Raw genomic sequence first — 22,636 nt, 5'->3', positions numbered from 1 at the left:
TTTTCAGCCATGGGCCAGTTCACCGTCCCTCAGACCATGTGGTGGGCTGGACTATATTTTTAGGGGGGAAAGAACGAATTCCTATGCCCCACAAATAACCCAGAGATGCATTTTAAATAAAACACACACATTCTACTCATGTAAAAACTCGCTGATTCCCAGACCATCCGCAGGCCGGATTGAGAAGGCGATTGGGCTGCATCTGGCCCACGGGCCTTAGGTTGCCTACTCCTGGTCAAACGGCTTCCAATGTAGCAAATTGTTACAATCAAGATCCCATGTTCTCTCATCCGAAGGAAACAACTTTGTAGCGCTGCCCCTGGAACCTCTCACCAGTTGGGAAGCAAGAAACGCATAACACTATGTTATTCTGGATATCATAGGCAGATAATAGAAGTGGAGATAATTGAAGAAAGCGATTTGTCTCCTTCATTATGCAGATACCGTCTTGTCGTTTAAAAACCATTGGTAGGTTTCTAAAGCAAGTCATTTCTGTTTCTGCTGCGTCCTGTGTAGCTTTAAACATTTTGAGAAGTGGTCTCCTGCCACTTCCCTGGAGAAGCTATTATGCAAGATAATAGAGTTCTCTGTCACTCTTGATAAAGCTTTCTGTACATGAACCATCTTCTGCACCCCGTATTTGTTCTCTTATTATCTCTGCTTATCTTTTCCCATCTGACCTCTTTCACCTGCCTCTTCAACCTTTCACCGTAGCTGCTGACAATTCCATCACCTCATCACCTCCTCTCTGTCACCTCCTTGTTTTCTGATTACATCCAGAGTGTGTGACAAACCCTGTATAACATCCCTATAACACCCATATTTTATAGCCACTGCTGTTTAAGGATATCTTTGGCCTGGAATTGCTCAGCTCCTGGGCCTGTCCTAGGGGTGGGAAAAATTAGGTTTGGTTCATGCTCCTGCTCCTCCTCTGGCTTGTACTAATTTATTACGTAGGGCAATTAACACACAATGTTAAAAACAATGTGAAACAACTTACAATCACAAAAATAGTGTGGGTCCTAAAAATATACATCTCAAGTTTCAAAAGCCAGGACTAAAAGGTGCGTCTTCAGCATTCATTAAAAACTGCATAACGAAGTTGCCAGATGCATCTCTGTGAGGAGGGAATTTACAGTGCTCTGGCAGAGCTGCTTTTAATTTATGGGAAAAAATAAAGTAGAATGCTGGAGATTGGGCTTCCTTTGATGGAAATGCAGAGTTAATTCACTTCACCAGAATACAGCCCACTTCTAAAACCTCTGTTGTCTATAGACTCAAGGTGTTGGAAGCACAAATGGACACATACCATTGCCAATTTTCATTGTGTATGTGTGTCTTTTTCCTACCTTGTTGTGGTGCCATTTGCAGTCACACAGGAAGTATGACTATTGGAATTGTGAGCCACTCACAGTTTCTCGATGTTGTGTAATGTATGAAGCCTCTTAAATGGCAGAGGTCCATTTAAATCCCTTATCAGCCACCACTATATATAGGGAGAAAGTGCAGTAAATCTGTCCTCAAGTTGCGTGGATAATGTCAGCTCAAGGTTTAGCTTTCATCTTGTTTCAGATCTTAAGGGCAGGGAGCTATGATTGGGAATCTCAATCGAAACAGTCTATGAATAGAGAACAAAATGTATTTGTTCACACAAAGAATTTCAAACATGCTTCATGGTCTATCAAGAAGCTTTAGAAAGATACAGATCAATAATGAAACTACCCCAAACCCTTAGACAATTTTGAAGTACATTTCTATATATATATTTAATTCATTTGAGTTTCAAGCTACTATCTGCAATGTTCTCCATGAAAAACATTTTGTGTAACTTATGTACATTTCAAGCTGTGACTATCCAATTTCTGAGTCAGAAATTCTCCCTATTCTCTTCAGTATTTGTATAGAGTTCAAACAAAACTATATAATGGTTTCTGACTTGTTCCATGTGCACAAAGAAGAGCAGGGGATATAGGAAAAATATCACTAGAGGTGCCAGTTATTTTTGTTCCTCTGCCACAGTGAGTTTTTTTCTAAATGTGCTGCCTTCCTCTTCCTGATTTGAATTCTGCTGTTCTATATTTGTACAGCCTTTTAAAGGTCTACCTAGAAAAACTCAGATTTTATCACATTTGTGGTGCAGCAATTAGTTTTCAATCATGACTTTAACACTTATTAATTAGTTGTGTCCTTTAGTCCTAAATTAGCACTTTACTGAGCGGGAGTATCCTATGGCTGTGTACCTATCATACATTGAAAACACATGCAAAACACATCCCTTCCCAGCAAGAATCCTGAGAATTGTAGTCTGTTAAGGGTGCCGAGAACTTTATCTCTGCAAGTGGGAAATTACAGTTTCCAGGATTCTTGGGGGGAGGGGGTTACTTTAAATCTATGCTGTGTACACAGCCCATCTTTACTTTTGTGACTATACCAGTCAAGTGCTGTAAACAAAGTGCAAACAAGGAGGGCCAGTGTAATGTTTCTGGGTCCAAGAATAGGTACCAGGAATGAGGAATTGTTTGATAGAAAGAGCATCCAAGACCCTGAAATTAAAGGACTAAGGAGCTACCCAGGGCAAACCCTCAAATTGCCAAGTCCTTGATACTAAGGAAGTGTCAACAAGTTACAAGCTCTACCATTATAGCCAGCACCAAGGGGCAGCATGGTCAGGCACCTACCAAGGACCCACATGTCAGAAGTAGGCCCACGAACGAGAGCCCCCTGGACCTGCTGTTGCTCTGTCACTCGGCCGCAGATCTTCCCCATGGCAGCAGAGGTGCAAAACGAGTGGCCTGTGCAAGGCTAATGCCCCTGGCAAAGGTCTTGTTCCTCTTGGGGGAGTGTGCAACTCCCATCATCCCTGACCATTGGCCATCTATGTTGGAGCTGCTGGGAACTGTATTCCAGCGACATCTAGAGAACATCACATTGGCTACCCCAGCCCCATTTGTGTAATAGGAAGGCAAGACTTCCATATGAAGCTAGGGCTCATCCTCAGTGCAAATTGTGAACAAACAAACAAACAAACAAAAAACCATTGATATAAGTAAAAAAAACTAACTTGCTCCTTTCCCCTTATGGGGTAACTCAAGAGCCCATATAGAGTCCTTTTGTAGCTTCTCTATCAGTAGGAGAAAATAACAGAGACCAACCAGAGAATATTGAGAAGCAAAGCAGCTACTAAGCCTGATCTTTATTAACTGTTGCAACAGGGTGCTCCCCCACACGCAGGAGAGAGGAGGAGGATCCAGAGCCATGTGTACAAGCCCTTATATAGACATTTTAAATTTCCCCTCCCTGGAGTCCAAGACCACCCCCAAAAACATCATGCATACATCACAGAAGGGGTGTAGCCCAAGACACCCCCCCCCCAGATACATCACACTTGTTTTTACTCTGTCTGCCAGGTTACCTGTTAATGGTCACTTGACTGGATTACCTGCGGAGCCTGGCCATTCTTTTGTAATGATAATACTTAATTCCTGAGCCAGGTCACAGGCTCACCCTATTCACACCTTAAATGTGACCTTAAGGCAGGATTTGTGAGGACGGGGACAATGGGGAGGTTTTTGCATTTCCTTCGACCTTGTGGAGAAATATTTGAGGTGACTGAAAGAGTCAAAATAGCTTTAGAACTTTTCCTGTGGGCTTTGGACATGTGGTTTATATATTTATATATATAGACCTAAAAATTCTTATAACAACATCGTGTACAGATTGGTACTTGTGGACATCTACAGTTGCAGCATGATGACCTGCTATGGCAGCAGAGGAAATGGAGTATATTTTTGAAGAGATTCTTATGACAAATATCTTTTCCAGATTTGACAAAGTATAGATGTTCATTTTCCCAAGAGCTTTTTTATTTTTAGTCATTCTTTTCTGTTGGCCTTGCAGGATCCATTTCTGATGAATGCCTGTATCCATCAGGTCTTGCTTTCTTTTGTCATATTTGCTTCTTCCTTAGGGCTTGAATATTATGCTACTAATGGGATAACTAGGGAGCTTCAAAATCCAGCATACTAGTTCATCCTGAAAAAATTAGGAGACAGGTAGCAGAGTTTTAATAAAGTTTTAATAAAGTGGTCTTATTCACATTGCACATTTAAATCACTCTCATACCACTTTAAGAGTCATGGCTTCTTTCAAGAAATCCTGGAAATTATAGTTTGTTAAGGGTTTGGGAAATGTAGCTCTGTGACAGGTCTCCTAACAGCTCTGAGTTTATTAGCTCTCATCCAGCCCACCACTGCATTCCCCGCCTTTTCACCTTTTTAGAATAACATTTTGAGTGTTGGATTAAGGGTGAAACTAGACAGTACATGGGAGATATGTGAATTGTTCCTCAGGTTTGTTTTTTTAAAAAAATGAAAAAGCAGATTCTGAGGCAGCAGTCAGAAGTGGAGAAAGACAGGTGGGCAGGTTCAAAATTGCCTCCCCTGAACTACTTCCCCAGCTGGGAAAAGCTATAGGGGTCTTGCCATTTTCACCACCAAGTAGCTGGAGCCCGTGGAAGGGGGGAATTTGGGGCAGACAAATGGCAGAGAGGGTGAAGTATCCTGCCTCCTAATCTTTCTGACTGCAACCTCCACAGCTGCTTTTTATTTTAAACACACACACACACCTGGAGACTGATTCATGCACCTCCCATGTACCCTCTAGTTTGGCCCTAAAGTTTAATTCTCTTTTTAAGAAAAACAATTCTATGAATACTTCATTCAGGCAGTATGATATTTCACGTACTAGACTACCTGAAACACTCCTGCCTTAGTACGATAAGGGTCTTTAGTAGAATAGAGGCCCCCAAAGACCTGAAGATATACGATCTATATAGAAATACTGTTGCGTATGTCCCTTGCTGCTTCTAAAATTTGAACAGTCTGCTTACTCATTTGGACGTGAGAAATCCATTGTTTCTTAGGATTATGTCTTCTGGGACCTTGGATTCATTTACGACATTGGGGAATTTATTGCCCATGCAGGATTTCCAAAGCTGCCTTTATTCTCTTTAGCTTCTTTTAAAACTCAGTTTCGGGATTTATTTATAAACCTCCGTACCTGTTATTTTGAAAGTGTGAGGAACTCCTTACTGTGGAGGGAGGGAAAAGAAGGCGTAAACAGCTAACAAGGGATGCATGAAAGCTGTCAAATATAATATAATATATCATATCAAATATCATATGGAAGATGGAGCAAGTTTGTTTTACCCTGCTTTGAAGGGTAGGACCAAACCAATGGCTTCAAGTTAAAAGAAAGGAGATTCCCATTAAACACTACAAAAAACTTTCTTACAGTAGGAGCTGTTTGACAGTGGAATGGACTCGCTTGGAGTAGACTGCTTCAAAAGCAGGGAGGAAAGTTAAGTGTGGATAAGACCTTATTGACATGGAAAGCATCATCATCATCATCATCATCATCATCATCTATTATTTATACCCCGCCCATCTGGCTAGGTTTCCTCAGCCACTCTGGGTGGCCCCCAACAAAATATTAAAAACATGGTAAATCATCAAACTTTAAAAACTTCCCTAAACAGGGCTGCCTTCAGATGTCTTCTGAACGTCAGGTAGTTGTTTATTTCCTTCACATCTGATGGGAGGGCGTTCCACAGGGCGGGTACGACTACTGAGAAGGCCCTCTGCCTGGGTAGGAGTGCCGCACAAACTCAACTGTGTCTTCTACAACTCCCACTCATTCTGATGGGGCTTGCAGAGAAAAATTCGCTACTGATAGTTTTTCAGCCGTGCTTTGCATTCCTTCCCAGGTCCTTCTGCTGTTATTAATTACTGACATTTCGTATGCTCGTTCTCTTGGTATTGCCTTTGGCTGTGTTCCTGCTCATGAGCACTGGGGATCTGTCAGATAGCTTGCAATATTCATGCTTTGTTTTCACTTGCTTGGGACTTTTTATACATGTAGGTCTGATAAACATAAGACTACTGTTGTTGTTGCTGCTGCTGTTGAATAAACACACACACACACGGCCATTTAACACGATAGTCTCTCCCTCCCCCCCTTCCACCCCAGTGCTTTCGATGAGCCAATCCAGCATGTCACCATGAGTATAATGGATATCATGAATTGTCCCCCCCCCCAAAAGGTAATGTGAGAAACTAGTCTGCCCTGAGTGACCTTCTATAAAATGATGAATCATCTACTCCCACTGAAATAATTGAGGTGAATTACCTAAATGGAACTAAGAAAAAGGCTCAGTGATGTAGCTTTATTGACTTCATTGACTGTGCTGTTGTAGTCCCATTGACTCTTACACTAGTATTTGTGTTCTTTGATTTGCACATTAGGCTCCAGATGTACAGAAGCATATTGTTTTGGAAATGTTTTAAGATGACAAAAACTGGCAAAATATCTGAAAGGAAGCCTACTACCCACACCACATACCCAAGTCAAGGTGCTTTTTGAAGAAACTCAAACAAAATGTTTGAAAAACGAGTTCCTTGAATACGTCATGCCTCTGAGGAGATATGAGCTTGTTTATTTCACACTTAAGACACTTTTGCTAATTTTTCCAAAACAGGCCTTGTTTCCTTTCTGTTTGCACTTTCAAGTTTGCTTCGTCTATTTATATTAGAGTGGTGCACAAGTTGCCCCTCAAGGTCCTTCACGCTTCTGTGAGGACAGCAGATTTCTCCATGGGGAGGAGAACTTCTCCAGCAGTTAATGAGGGATGAGACTCACCAGCAGCAATGGTAGTAGACAGCTTCTTTCTTCCCCTCCCCTCCCCAAGGTGGTGTTTTGTTTGAGGGCTTTTGCTGGAGCACTGATGCCTGCACCCTGACCACAATTTTGCATCCTCCAGTACCCCAGGCCTAGTGTCATTCCAGGGTACTATCCCTCTCTCCCTCTCCCTCTCTCTCTCTCTCTCTCTCTCTCTCTCTCTGTGTGTGTGTGTGTGTGTGTGTGAAGAGGCAGAAATGGTGGCTGCTGCTGCTGCTGCAAAAAAAAAAAGATAGAGAATATTAGAAAAAAATTAGGCATAATGACCATCTTTTGGGGAGGTGAGAAAAAGGAAGAATCTCAAAAAAAAATCAGAAAAAAAATCTTCTGAGAAATTTTGGGTCATCTCTGATTTATATATACATTATCTTGGATAGTTGTGTAATGTGGCAAAGAAAGGTGGAAGGTCACATAACCAGCCTTCAAAATATTTTTATTCCTATGGCTTTACCCATCTCAGCATTTTTTCTAAGCTATAGAAAATGATAATTCTTATTTCTCAGTGCAATATTAGGTTTTGTTTAGCAACAATGGTAGAATATTTACTTTGGGTTTTACCATTCCACTAAACATTTCATTATGTATTGATAGGCCCTGTCTCATGTGCTCAGGGCAGATGGCAACAATCTTGTCAGCTTTATCCCCCAAAGGGCTTCACAATCTAAAAGCACAGTTATTCCAAAATTTAAAAAGCTATAATAATCATTCATGCTCATCAGGTGTCCCTAAGAAGCCTGGACATCTCTAACACATTTCTTGTTCTCTTAGTGGAATGGTGTTCAGGATGGAAGACATGTAGTATTTTCCTATATTTTTTATATTACTCTTCTACATCCATTCCCCACCCCCTGAGAATGCAAGTTGTCATCACACCATTCCATTTTAACACAATGTTCTTCATAAAGCTTTATGGTTGGATCAGAACAAGGCGCCGAGGTCTGCCAAGAGAATACTTTTGCCAGCATCAAGTTTATAGAAGCGTGATGCCCATCTGTAATCAGGATTACACTCCTGGACAGAAATTGCAATGGGACCTAAGGGAGAAACTGAAGCTTGTAAATTCAAAAACATAGCTCACTAAAGGGTACCGTTACTCTATTTATAAACATGCGGGATTTATGACCTCACTTGATCTACAATTGGGAGCTCATAAATCCAAGATGCATAACAGTGAAGATTTTCTTGAGATGGTTTTTGCATAATTGCCACTATCATGTGCCATTTGGATCTGATAAGCCTGAAAAGGCAACACAGTGCACAGTCTGGTCAGAAATGGGCAGTGTTTAGACTGTAGCCAGAGGAAGACTCTTCTTGGTTGTTGTTTTGCTTTCCACGCTAGAGAGCAGATTCAAACATTTGGAACTGCTTTAGCATTTTGCTTTGGGGCCAAGGTGGATGGAAATGAGTGGCCATATTTTGCAAGTCTTTGATGTATGCCTCCCGCTGTTGTTGTGTTAATGACAAGTCTTTGTCTTGCTCTCCGCTGGGCTGTGGTGAGGTTCCCAGATATTCAGATGCTCAACTAAACTGAAAAGCAGAAAATGAGGAACATCCCATGTTAACTTCTTGGAAAGATGCTTGCCAACACTGAGTGAAACTAATAGGAAAACATGGTCCAGTGAATTTGATAATAAAATGCTACAGCCTCCTTGTTTGCTCGAGAAATTTCTGCATTCAAAACATTCCTGTTCCAGTGTATGTGTCAGGCAAGGGCTGCTGTGACTGTTATGGAGGAGGAAATGGGAGCCCATATCTGAGGGATCAGAAGATACCATACCTTTCTGTGTATTAGATGATGTCCCCCCCCCAAAAAAAAATAATGTTAAAAAATGATCAGTGCATATTGGTGATGTGGGATTGGTTGGTTCCGCTAGTGGTGCTACTGGTGGCTGCGACAAGGGCTGGTGTCTATTTGCTGTTGCTGCATCAATGGGGTGATTAGCGGCTTATGGCGGTGAGGGAACAGCTGATAGGTGGTTTTTTGGGTGTGTGCACGGTAGCACAGGTTAGAAGGGTGAGCAATTTTCGCAGCAATATCCCCCCTAAAAAAAGCTCAACCATCCCTCACAAAAATGCTGAACAACTCTGGGCAATCTTCCCCCATTTCCTTAAGTTTGAGTTCCCAAAAATAGGGGTGCGTCTTATACATGGGGGTCTGTTATACATGGAAAAATACGGTAGGTTTGAAAAAGTTCATGCCTAGATTCAAACAATTGCACAACTCGAAAACAAGTCCAAAATCCCAGTGAAGAAGCACAATCTCTTAGAAATACCTTCAGGAGACCTGCTTTGGGCAGTCATGTTCTGATACTTCAAAGCGCCATTTTGTCAATCCTAGTGAAACAGGCACAATCCCACTGGCCTGGGGCTCATCGCTTGTCTAGAAAGCGCAGGTCGAAGAGTTTTCTGCTTGTTCCGTACTTTCTAGCCACTGGCCTGATATGCTTCCCACTTGCCTTGCCACTTTCCCTGGGAAAACCGGCTCTTTACCACTGGATCGTAGCAAATGTAAATGTGTGGAAAGCCCAACTTGACGTTTGGTTTGATTCAGTGGTAAAGAGCAGTTTTTCCTGGGGGAAGCAGAGAGACAAATGCAAGTGTGAATGAGCCTTCAGTGTCAAACACATTCAGTGTCAAACACATTCAGTTGAATTCATAGCCTCTAGCTATATATGTGCTTTTTCATACGCAAAAGGAAGCATCCTGGCATGATCTGGATTGGGACTACAGCGTGTGTGGAGAGTAGAATTTTAATCCATCTTTAAACCTAGCCGATTCTCCACTTATGGCAATTGCAGGCACCAGGGGAAGCTCTTTTTTTACTATCAGTAACTGTGGAGGGAGGAGATTTCCAGGGGTTCTCGACTATAGGCCAACTGTGGGGTCAGGAATTTGAGTCAGCTATTGAGCAATGCAGAAATGTCCATTTCAGGGCAAATATTGAATAAAAAAGGGTGACTACTGTTGTTAAAATAACGCTGGCACAATTATTCAGCTGCTCCGTTGTGCTTGCTTTAAGATTTGGCCTTATAGCAGTTTTCTTTCATTGTTCTCATAAGGAAGCATTTCAGGTAATTTGTGCAATCCCTACAGTCTATCTTCGTGTGCCATAAATTCCTGAAATGGGGTAGTGATATATGGGCTGAAGGAAGATTCTGTACAGGCACGGAACAAAGGAATGTTTAAATTTGGAGCTGTCATCCAAGAAACTATAAATGTACCACTCAGATGTTTCAGGTTTTTGTTAAAAACAAAAAGGTTGAAGAAAAGAAACTTGTTTTGTTTTCAAAAGGACACATTATGCTGCTGATCTCCCCCCACCCCACCCACTGTTAAAATATTGAGCTGGGGGTGTAAGGAGGCAGCATTTTCTAGTCTGATCTGTATTCTTTCTAATCAGTGCTGCTTCTGCTCTGCTGCAGTTTGGTTTCTGCCAAATACCATGACATTTAGCTTGCTGTCCACTATTTAACATGTTACATCACTTGTGCCACCATTTACATAACTTACGTATTTTACATTCATTTCGGTGTAAATGAAATGTTAAGATAATGTGGAAAAAATTCAGTAGGTATCAATTGTTGACTGAAAAGGCAGTGATATGAATGAAGACCGGTCATAGTCATTTGACTGATTTCTGTTCCAGACCACAGCAATTTCTGCTTCCTTTCCCATTTTTGTTGGGATTCTCTGACCCCCCTAATTATAGGGTGTCAGAGCATATTCTAGTCAGTCAGGTTATTTAGATATTTCCAGCACTGGAAATCAATTGTAAGCATCTTCCTCATCTCTGAATCTAATAAAGTCAACTCTCTCCTTCTTCAAATCTTGCTCACATCTTCCAAGGTTCACCTGGAGCCCACTTCTACATAGCACTATCCCATTCTTGGTCTAAAGAGACAACCTGCATATGTCCAGCTGAATGTGGTTCAGTTCCCTCCTCAGACCTTCTGCTCAATGTGTGAAAGTCTGGAGGTGGAGCCAGAAGACTGAGGGGGTGGGGCCAACTTGCACAGCCCTGCTTTCCCTCTGTGCATTCTTTTAATTACAGTGGTACCTCGGCTTAAGAATTTAATTTGTTCTGGAGGTCCGTTCTTAACCTGAAACTGTTCTTAACCTGAGGTACCACTTTAGCTAATGGGGCCTCCCGCTGTGGCTGCGCCGCCGCCACACGATTTCTGTTCTCATCCTGAAGCAAAGTTCTTAACCTGAGGTACTATTTCTGGGTTAGTGGAGTCTGTAACCTGAAGCGTATGTAACCCGAAGTACCACTGTAATTTCTGAAGAGAGCTTTAGTGGCTCAGAGTTGTCTCTGCTTTTTGAATAGCAAGGATTGTTACTGGTGAAAACACTGTCTGTCTATAACCACTGCATAACTCCTAGGCTCCAACACAGCTAAATGGCATTTTAGGGAGCCAACACAGCTAAATGGCATTTTAAAAAATGCACTCCAAACTTATTGGGCAATATAAGTCTTGCTTGGGTGGAATTGGCTCTGACAATGTCATTTTGAGATGTTAGACAATCCAGTTGGCTTTACTGGATGCCACTAACAGCTACTGTAAATGGTCTGGTATTGAATCAAATTCACTGAATGCCAGTCTAGTTAGAATAAGCCAAAACAAAATAGCTCCAAAGCAGCATTTTTTCCCAATGAAAAGGTTTGTCATGCATGTTCTTCCAACAGCTGTTTTTATTTTAGGTTTCATTTCAAATACATTCAATTAAATGCAATGCTCAGATTCATCATCAAAGGTCACCAGAAATCCACAGATTTCCCCCCAAAAAAGATCATTATCAAGTTCTGAGCAATTGTGTGTTTTATTACTTTCATATTTTACATTTCTGAGTTTTCATTTGCTACCCCAAAGGCAATTCAGACTTAAAAAATAACAAGGCTTGGCATGTTTTACATTTACTCTTCTTTTCAATTATTACAAGGATTCTATATTAAAATATTTTTTAGGGTTTTAAAAAATATTGCTACCATTGCAGTATATATGCTGAGGGAAAATATACTTTGCCTACCCAAGAGCCCTTACATTTTGGCCTTAGGCACCCATGACTGCAACCCAAGCATACTTACATGGGCTGGGAGTAAGTTCATGGAAACTCATCAAAACTTATTTTGAGTATATATGGCCAGGATCAGGGTGTATGGCTGCCATTTACCAGAGCCACTGGACATTATGCTCCTTTTAAACCCAGTCTGAAAGAATTTGTGGAAATTTCAGACATTTTCAGCTTCCATCAGGCCCAGCCAGCATGGCCAATGGTAATGGATAATGGGAGTTGTAGTCCAACCACATTTGAAAGTCTTTTCACCTGTGTTTAAAACTTTCAGTGATTCTTTTTAAAGGGACCATAATACCTCAAGGACCAGCTCTCCCCATGTGAACCAACATGGACACTGCAATCATCTTCTGAGGCCCTCCTTCGTGTGCCTCCTCCTCAAGAGGTACGGAGGGTGGCAACATGAGAATGGGCCTTCTCTGCAGTGGCTCCCCATCTGTGGAATGCTCTCCCCAGGAAAGTTCACTTGGTGTCTTCATTATACACCTTCAGATGCCAAGCAAAAACGTTCCTTTTTAACCAAGCCTTTGATTGATTTGATTGACATTCTATGCCCTTTTAAAATGTGGGGGTGGGGGGAGGTTATTGGGTTGTTGTTGTTTTTATTTTGATTATCTATTTTGTGGTTTTATATTCTGCTTTTGTTCTGTGAACTGTCTTGAGACCTTTATGTATAGGGCGGTACATAAATTCAATGAATGAATGAATGAATGAATGAATGAATGAATGAAATAATAAAAAATGATACAGCTGCCATCAAGAAATATTCCCTGGGTGACCTGCAAATGAAACAGTGTTAAAATATACAATATATAATAATTAAAACAAACAATTAAAACAAACAATAAAAGACAGAATTTTCTTATAACAGAGAAAGCATAAAAACAAACCAGATTTGAAAAATCAGGGTGAATAAAAAGGTTTTCAGCCAAGTGAGGAAGATCTGCTTTGGCAGACACCCATCTCACTTTACTTTGCAGAAGCACCTGCAACAGCAGCGCAAAAGAGCATCTTAAGTGTTCAGGGAGCACAATAGGAAACCAGATGACACTCCTTGTGACCTGGTCCTAAGCTGTTAATGTTTCCCTTCTAGGTTAAAACAAGCACTTTATATTTGATGCAGCGACAGACTTTGAGCCAGTGCAGCTAACGTTCTGGCATAGTATGTAAAGGTAAAGGTAAAGGTACCCCTGCCCGTACGGGCCAGTCTTGACAGACTCTGGGGTTGTGCGCCCATCTCACTTAAGTGGCCAGCGCTGTCCGGAGACACTTCCGGGTCACGTGGCCAGCGTGACATCGCTGCTCTGGCCAGAGCCAGAGCCAGAGCCAGAGCCGCACACGGAAACGCCGTTTACCTTCCCGCTGGTAAGCGGTCCCTATTTATCTACTTGCACCCGGAGGTGCTTTCGAACTGCTAGGTTGGCAGGCGCTGGGACCGAGCAGCGGGAGCGCACCCCGCCGCAGGGATTCGAACCGCCGACCTTTCGATCGGCAAGCCCTAGGTGCTGAGGCTTTAACCCACAGCGCCACCTGCGTCCCTTGGCATAGTATGTAGGGTTGCCATATTTCAAAAAGTGAAAATCCGGACACAAAAGGGTTTTGGGGGTGGGGGGCAAAGTTGGGCAAAGTTTCTGAACTAAGCACAAACCATTTTTAAAGGCAGGCCCATGTGCAACTGGTTTTGCTTATCTGCACTTCATTTTTATGTAGGATTTTTGTGGGGCTGTAGGAAAATGAGAAACATAATAATGGCCTGTGAAGACAAATCAGAGTTGCTTTCTGTGTGATGTGGAATAGCCAAAACAGATAGTGTAAGATAGTGTAAGTTGACACTTGTACCCAAATTTTCTACAACTGCTCATTGCTGGTATCTCACTTCTGGTCAGTGAACTAGCTAAAAGCTTTGTTGAAGAGCTTTAGATTCAGAACTACTTTACCCCCTCTCTGTCACTCTCCCTTATTCATTTTTTAAAGCAGATAACTCTCTTTGGGGCAGTGGTGGAAGGTATACACTGAAAAACATTCCACTGAAAGTTAATATTATCAGAAAGGATGACCTGAAGCTCTCTGAAAACAAATTTAACTCACAGAATCCTGTGGTTTCTTCAGTCCTTTCTTTAGTAACTTCTTAGCGACCTTTTGCCTATCTGAGAGACATCATATTGTGGGATAACTTCTAGATGCTTACACTTTGCTTTAAAGGTTCCATGTTGGAAGGCGGGCAGCGTACAAAGGATTGTAATACAATATTCATTCTCTTTCTGTCTCTTTTTTTTTTTATAAAAAAAGAAAAGGCTCCTTTCTGCAGCTCAAAGAAAAGGAAGTGTCATTTGTTGGACAGAGCTGCCCCTCTCATGCCAAAATGAAAGTCAAGTTATTTTATGTGATTTGTGCAGTCACACAACAGTCTCACCTACCCTGGGCATGAGATGATCACTTGTGATTATCTCATGACAAACAGAAATGGACTGCAGTAGTTGAAAATGTCACAGCCACACTGTCTACTTCCTGAACAAGCCAAGAATTCCATGCCCATTTCTGGAAGGTCAGACATCTTCATAGATCCAACAGGCTACAGATTGTTGTGACACTCTTAAAATGCATCGGTCTGTTATTGTGGGCATGAAATGAATATACATATCATTTATTTGCAGTAGGAAAGTTTCCAGGAATATTCTTAATACATACCGTATGTATCAGAGGCACTAGATAACAGGACAGGAAAAACCTACAACCTATCAACTTAGGTTGTAATGCTGGGGGTTTTAAGACTATTTGTGATGGGCATATAAAAGATGGGTAGTTAAATATCTATTCAGCTCTAGAACTTTCACATGAGTTGTGATTTTGTTCAGTTTCAAGTAATCAATAATTCCTTGAGTCTTGGAAATAAAATTCCATGGAATCCTTTCGAGGGATGTTCTGACATTATCCAAATCACATTTTCCTCCCTCAAGTTTGGAGTTCTGAATTACCTGGCCTTATTTCTAAAGTAGAGTCAAATGCATTAGAAATCTTGATTATTTCCTTTAAAACAATAAAAATCCAATTTTTGTTCATGTTCCTTTTGTTGCTGCTTTCATTTCAGCCATATATATGTTTGCAGAACAATACTTTTTGTGAAGCATTTTATTGATTTACATGCGCAGTTGTGTGTATAGATAAGAAAACCACATAAAACAAATCTTGTGGTTTGTACATATGGTTGCATCAATATTTTATTTTAGATTTTGGTATTGTTTTACCAACCTGTAGTAGTGCAGGGATGCGTCAGTAGAACACCTCACACAAAGAAGCTTGATAGAATAATAAGCACAATGATATCAAACACTTAAAACACATGTGCTCTAATAATCTGGATAGGAAATGGATTCAAATAATGTCAAGCAACTGGAAGCTGTGCTGAGGAGTTCTTGTTTCAGAAATTCGTTTGAAACTAGAAATCCTAGCTGTTCTTCCCATGTCCATAGAATCACATGAGGGAAACCAGAGACACACTACCCATCTCTACCACTTCTGTTGTTTCCCTGTTGCTTGGTCCTACTGCCTTTGGTCATGACCTCAGAGTCCAGCAGTAACTTGAACACAGAGGCTGAGGTACTGATTGAGGAGGCACTGGGCCTGAGCCAGCAAGAGTCAAGCATATTCACCTCTAAGAGGCTCACACTCCATGGAGCTGAGACACAAACATAGGCAGCTTGCCCAGCACAAGCTCATTCTAGACTCAAGACTAAAAATGTAAGCCTCCACGCTGTTCAGCAAGTGGGTGGAGCCGGTGACATGTGGTCAGGCTTAGGGACTATAAAACAGCTCAGTTGAGAAGTAGCACTAGTCGGAACAAGTTGTTGTTGACTTCCTGAGCTCTGTCCAGAGTCCTGAAAGACCCACTACCAAACTCCCTTGTCTCCTGTCATCCTAATCTTGATAAAACCCTGGCTGTCTGTTTCTTACCTGTCCTTCCCTTTTTGTTCCAGGCTGTTTGCTGGATTTGTGCCCTCCCAACTTCGCCTTTCACACATGGGAGGGCAAACATCTGGAGCAAGAAGCCTGTATACTTGTAGAGGCTCTCCACACAATATAGAGCTGATATCACACAGAGCTTTAAATCATGTGGTGCTGCCTCCATGAGTACAACATTCTCCCCACTGCAGAAGGTTGTCTTCCAGTTCATGGAAGGTAGCAGGGCGGAGAGAGCTAGCCAGGATATCCCTGTTCTCCCTCTCATCCCACCAGGAGAAACATGCCTGTCTAAGGCTATATGGAAGCTGGAAAGTGAAGCCCACAGATCAGTAAAGGATCAGAATGGAGACAATCTTCTCTTAGTGCTGCTATTGCAGAATGAGAATATTTAAGATTCATGATCTAATCACTCTTGGTTCTTGTTAAGTTAATTTATATAGTGAACTATATTATAGTAATGTAATTCAGATAACAGCATATTATGCTTGTGCATTTGTGTAAGTGCATCAGCATAGGAATGCATGATTCATTCTAGTGGTAGATTGCTTTTTAGTATTAATTCAAGCAAAGAGCCAGTATTTCCAGCTGGTAAAAAATTAAATTATCCTGGAATTTATGCTAGTTGAGACTCTTTGCATACATAGAGTAATCTGTAGAAGCAACTGATGGTGGGGGTTAGGGAGTCAGGAACAGGTAATACCAGTTTCTAAATATATTATATATTTATTTAGGAAATGTCTACTTCACCCCTCTTTTTTGCCAACCCCAATGTGGGTTACAAACATATGAAATCAAATATGCAAAGCATGTCTCAATAATATGCTAAACACCGAGCAGATAGACACCAGTAATATAACCCAGGTAAAAACTGAATGCTGTGGGATGGTTCCATAAAAATTATTTCAGTCACAGAAAGCTTTGGAAAATAAATGGGCTTCAAGCTGCTGCCATAAAGATGCCACAGTTGGTACCAGCTAGACTTCCAAGAAGAGAGCATTCTATATTCAGGGTGCCACAACAGACAAAGCCTGTTCTGCATCAGCACATAATATACCAACTCTGTACACAGAATGTTGAGAAGAGTTTGACTACTTTCTGAGTTTGGATGCAGCACTAAGCCAAGCCATGGCTTAGCTCCCAGTAGTGTGCCAGCAGCACAAGCATAGTGGCTGAACCCTCACACTTCCTAATTCATGCCACTGAGGCCTCACACTGACTCAGCAGTGGCTCACACAGTGAGGCAGAGGCAGGTGTGAGCACAATTCAAAGTGTTGGTGCTGATCTTTAAAGCCCTAAATGGCCTCGGCCAAGTATACCCAAAGGACCATCTCCACTCCTATTGTTCAATGTGGACACTGTGATCCAGAGCCAAGGGCCTTCTGGTGGTTCCCTTACTGCGAGAAGCCAAGATACAGGGAACCAGGCATGTTGCCTTCTTGGGAGTGGTGCCCACCCTGTGGAATGCCCTCCCATCAGATGTCAAAGAAATAAACAACTACCTGACCTTTAGAAAACATCTGAAGGCAGCCCTGTTTAGGGAAGTTTTTAATGACCGATGTTTTAATGTATTTTTAATCTTTTGTTGGAAGCCGCCCGGAGTGGCTGGGGAAACGCAGCCAGATTTTTTTTGGGGTATATATAAATAATAAATTATTATGATATTATTATTATGGCAATAACCAGCAGCAGCAACATTGCTGTCACAAATGGGGAAGGCAACAGCAGGTTCAGAGCTGGGCAGACACTCCAGGGGCATCTTTGCATAGCCATATTTAATTGTCTGTGTGATGACTCGCTTGTTCCTAGTGGGGAAAGTACCTTTTTATTTTTAAAAAGTTGTCATGCCAAATCATTACTTGACTATTGCTTGAAGTATTTAAAAAGTGCAGAATACTTTCACAAGTCATTGGAGGCTGAAATCTAGCATAAGATAATTTAATTATTGAAAAAAATGGAGATTTTCATCTGCAACAGTAGAAATGCTACCTAAAATATTCCTATTAGTACTAACCAGCCTTCCAGTAGAGAGTGACAGGGGACAGAGTTGAAAGGTGTGGACAGCAGAAGGTTTCAAAGGGTATATGTATTTCAGAAATAGTAAGAAATCTACAGTTTAAGAATATAAGCTGCATTGACTGGGAAATTCAATCAAAATGAAGTAGTTTTCAATTCACATGGGAACTGAATGGTGTTTAAAAGCTTTATGTGATGACTTGTGATGGTTTTGTTTGCATGCATATTTAGAGAGTGGGGAGGGAGGGATGGCATTTTATGGCATGATGACAGGAAGGGACAGATTGCCTGCATTCATAGTCCACAAGTTCTTCAGAAGAAAAGAGAAGGTGTCATCTTTCTTGTTTCCTAAATGCTGACCTTTGGGTCAAATCAATAAGTTATTGCAGTTAACATAGACAGGCACACTGCTACTGAATACCATATATGCCATCAACTGAGCACCTAATGTGTACATAAATGCAGTTAAAACGTCTCAGATTTTTCTAAATTGGGCTGTAGTTTACTCAAGCGGTAAGTCAGTGTCTTGTGAAGATAAGGACTTAATCCTAAGGGAGTATTTTCATCTTCACCCATGCCACAGATAATAAAATATTGTTATAAAATAATAAAACACAATAAAAAATAGGTGCATATGAATAAAAATGCATTTAAATTAGTGTTAGGGTAAAAATAATATTATCATTGTCACCTCTCTGTCTGCTTCTGAAGCAGCCTCATGACAATGGGTGTGAGTCATAGGCAAATTACACGCTTAGATACTTAGGTTTTCAAATGGGCAAATTGGGAATAAGCCATTTGCTGGACATGTTGAGGACTGATAAGTATAGCTAGCATGTGATTTCTTGGCTGGCCAATTAAGCTTTCCTGTTGTTTGAATGAGGTACCTGCCAGTTTAGGCAAGCTATCAAGTAACAGAGAGATACTGAGTTAGTTCAGGCATAACTATTTTGGTCTAATGCAAGCATTGTGCTTCCACAACCCCTCCCTCCTCTTGTATGCCATAACAGACAACTTCTAGGATTTGCAAAGCCATTTCTTTCCATAGCAAATGAACGGGGAAGCTGTGGTTTAATCTTGGTTTACAAACCAGGATACGAAAACCAATTCTGATCCTGGTTTCGTATTCTGGCTCAAAGTCACGAGAGAAAAACTCAGCTCAACTGACCTTGTAAATTGGTCTGTGTCTGCTGGGGGAAGTGTTGAGGCAGTGAGTAAGGCAAAAAAATCTTGTTATGTGGGATAGAGTAGTGTACAACCAGACAGAGTCATAATACCAACAGAGGTTAATATTTTATTGACCTCTCATCCAACTTCACAGCTTCAAAATACCGTGTTGCGAAATTAAATGATTCACAGAAGAATGTGCCAAGTAAAATATGTGGGATGTATTAATTTCAGTATTTTTACCCCAGCCTTCCGTTAAAATCTTCAAGCAGCAAACATACATTTGTACATTTTTATAATAAGGAAACAAAAATAATCACAGTCACATTAAAACATCATTTAAAAAAGTTAAATCAGACTGTAGGGATCAAAATCCCATTTGGAAAACAATACCCACAAATGCCTGCCAAAAAAATAAAAATGTTTTGGCTGACTTCTCCCTGTATAGGGAAAAGCTATAGATTTTAAAACCTTTTTAAATTAAAGAGCTTTGGTTGTGCATGCTTTCTATTAGCCATGTTTAGATTAATTACTATTTTACTCAGTATTGTGAAGACTATTCTCATGTTTCTTTATGTGTGTTTTACAAGAGGACATGACTTAGAAAGAAAGAAAAAAGCTTCAGCCATACTTTGATAATATTTTTTTTTATTCCAGCTAAGAGAACATGAGCTCCCAGCACATCTCTGGCCTAATATAATTAATTTCCAAAATGGAAATTGAATTAAAATGGAAATCTTTTAAATTGATTTCTTCTTATGCTATCTTTCTAAAGAGTTACCTAATATTTTTGAGAGCTTTTAAAAGGATTTATTGGATTGATTCCCAATAGATTCCCCTTTTATTTACCGGACTATGGTAATTATACCCTTAGGCACAAACCTTTTCTGATTGTCAATATCCAAAGCCAAACATCACTGCTAACAAGGTAGGAGTTGACAGTCAAGAATGATTAGTACTTGATCTTAAGGGTATCTTTGTGCAGATAGCCATTATCCTTTTAAGCATCTTCAGGTCACACAAAGCAATGAGTCAGTTCAAAAGATCATATTGCCACATTGCTGGGATTTATTTATTTTTTAATACACCACGCCTGGAATTACATTGAATATTTGCAAAATGTCTGCAATAATTTAAAATAACTTTTCAACTCTCTGCAAGCTAGATTCGCCCCTGAAAAATGTCTCCCTTTCAGAAATCGGAGAGGTCTCTGAACAGAGAGTAAAGGATCTGGAGATTTAGGGAGATAAGAGATTTCCAGTTTTAGAAGGAGATGATTCCCCCCCCCCCTCTGTATTTGATTATAGACATATTAAATATGATCTGAATCTGTTGGGTCTCTCAAGCTGTGAGAATTCAAAGGACAAATGAGGGGATCTTTTTTCTCCTTTTTGGTGTGAAGCTGTTGAAATGCTGAGTATTTGTAATAACTGCACAATGCTTCATGTATGTAAACTTCTTGAATTAAGAAAGACAGGCGTACCGCTGAGACTGATAGGCTACACTTACCAGTTATCAACCAGCTATTGGTATGGAAAACAAAATAGCCAAGGAAAATATATGGTGCTGTCAAACAATATTCCATGATAGGAATTAATGCTGCATTCACCTTTAGACTTCACCATTAGTTATCACTTTTATTATTCATACATTGCACTCACTTTATTTATTTGAAATATTTCCATACCATTATTCATTTAAATTAGGGACACAGGTGGCGCTGTGGGTTAAAGCCTCAGCGCCTAGGACTTGCAGATTGAAAGGTCGGCGGTTTGAATCCCTGCGGCGGGGCGCGCTCCCGCTGCTCAGTCCCAGCGCCTGCCAACCTAGCAGTTCGAAAGCACCTCCGGGTGCAAGTAGATAAATAGGGACCGCTTACCAGCGGGAAGGTAAACGGCGTTTCCGTGTGTGGCTCTGGCTCGCCAGATGCAGCTTTGTCACGCTGGCCACGTGACCCGGAAGTGTCTCCGGACAGCGCTGGCCCCTGGCCTCTTAAGTGAGATGGGCGCACAACCCCAGAGTCTGTCAAGACTGGCCCGTACGGGCAGGGGTACCTTTACCTTTTATTCATTTAAATTGGGGGAGGGACCTCTTTAATCATGGTTTTAAACCCTAAAGAAATACATGGTTGGTGACTTCCCCCCGCCCACTGCTGACCACATGTTTAATTAGTGTTTAAAACGTTGATTAAACATGCAGTCTGGAGGGGGGAGAAGGAAACAATGCAGGTGAGAGTTGCTGTTTTTGCCTCTTTTTTGCCCCACCCCATGCCAGTTTTAACGTTAAAAACTAGAGTACTTTTAAGGCCCCAATTCAAGTTGTGGCCTGGATTGGTTCAGGTCTTCCCAGGTCCGATTGGGTCCAATACGAGATGTTAAATCAGGTCCCATATCTGAGGAACTACCACAAATCAGATGGGGTGTGTATTCACAACTCTAGAATTCACATCTCTATGGGTGCCAAATTATTGATAATTATTACACAAAAAATGGGTCGGTAGTATATCATTTCAGCAACACACTGCAAAATGTACAGCTGCAAGCTTTAATTAATAGGTCAGCCACCTAAAACTCTCATTCTGTTTGTTTCAGCTAATGTTTCTGCAACCCTTAATTATATGTTATTTGGAAGATAAGGCCGAGGAATAGGGAACCTATGGCCTTCCAGATCAGCCCTGGCCAGTTGCCAGGGATGGTGAGAGTTGTCCATCACCATAATCTCTAAGAAATTTTTGAGTATTTCTTTTTGGACTTCTTTTCTGCTTCATACCTCCTTATAACATTACCATTATTATTGTGAAAGTTAGAAGAAGAAGAAAACAGCACACTGAAGTGTTTATAATAAATAATTTATGGACTAGTCATGTGTGTTTCAAGGAATCACATGCAATTCAACTAAAAAAGCAGAAGTAAACAAATTAGTATGTAGCAATAGAGCTTGGCTAAGCTTTCATTGTAATCATTTGTGTTACTGATCATTTCCATTCGGTTCATGTTGTGCAATGTATTCATTGGGGTTGTCATTGGCCTTTAGTTTTAGAATTGCTGCATTGTTTATTCCTTTTTTTAATTTTAACTGAATTGCAGGTGCCTTCCATCCTTTCAGCTAGATATAATCATTGCAGGCACTGAATACTTTTTGTTTTATTTTGCCTTCCACACAATTTTCCATTTCTCTCCAAGCAGTTTTTTCAGTACTTCTTCAAACCTTGGGGGTCCCCTGAAATTCCTGATTTTTGATACATGGTACATATGATGATGTTTATCCATTTTCATTCTTAGCACAACTGGCAGGGCTTCTAAAGCCGTGCCACTGCAACATCAAAACCACTTTTTTAAAAAGAGGACCTCCTCCAGCCCACATGGCTGATATCTCAAAACTCTAGGTGATGGATATGAAAGGATTGCTCTTGCAAGCCAGAACATAACGCTCAATGTGGGGCTACCTTTGAAGGTGACCCAGAAACTACAACTAATCCAGAATGTGGTAGCTAGACTGGTGACTGGGAGCGGCCGCCAAGACAACATAACACTGGTCCTGAGAGATCTGCATTGGCTCCCAGTATGTTTCCGGGCACAATTCGAAGTGTTGGTACTGACCTTTAAAGCCCTAAATGGCCTCAGCCCAGTATACCTGAAGGAGTTTCTTCACCCCCATCATTCTGCCTGGACACTGAGGTCCAGCTGCG

At 41.0% G+C, this 22,636-nt stretch overlaps 1 protein-coding gene across 2 annotated transcripts in view; it reads left to right on the top strand.

The window, feature by feature from the left end:
• The window catches only part of LOC307216053 (glypican-5-like), a 413,975-nt gene that overhangs the window by 135,402 nt on the left and 255,937 nt on the right, over positions 1-22,636 (top strand). The gene's annotated exons all lie outside the window — the stretch shown is intronic.

Source organism: Podarcis cretensis, assembly GCF_951804945.1.
Source record: "Podarcis cretensis genome assembly, chromosome: 5".
NCBI lineage: Eukaryota > Metazoa > Chordata > Lepidosauria > Squamata > Lacertidae > Podarcis > Podarcis cretensis.
This window is presented reverse-complemented; position numbering and strand designations above follow the sequence as displayed.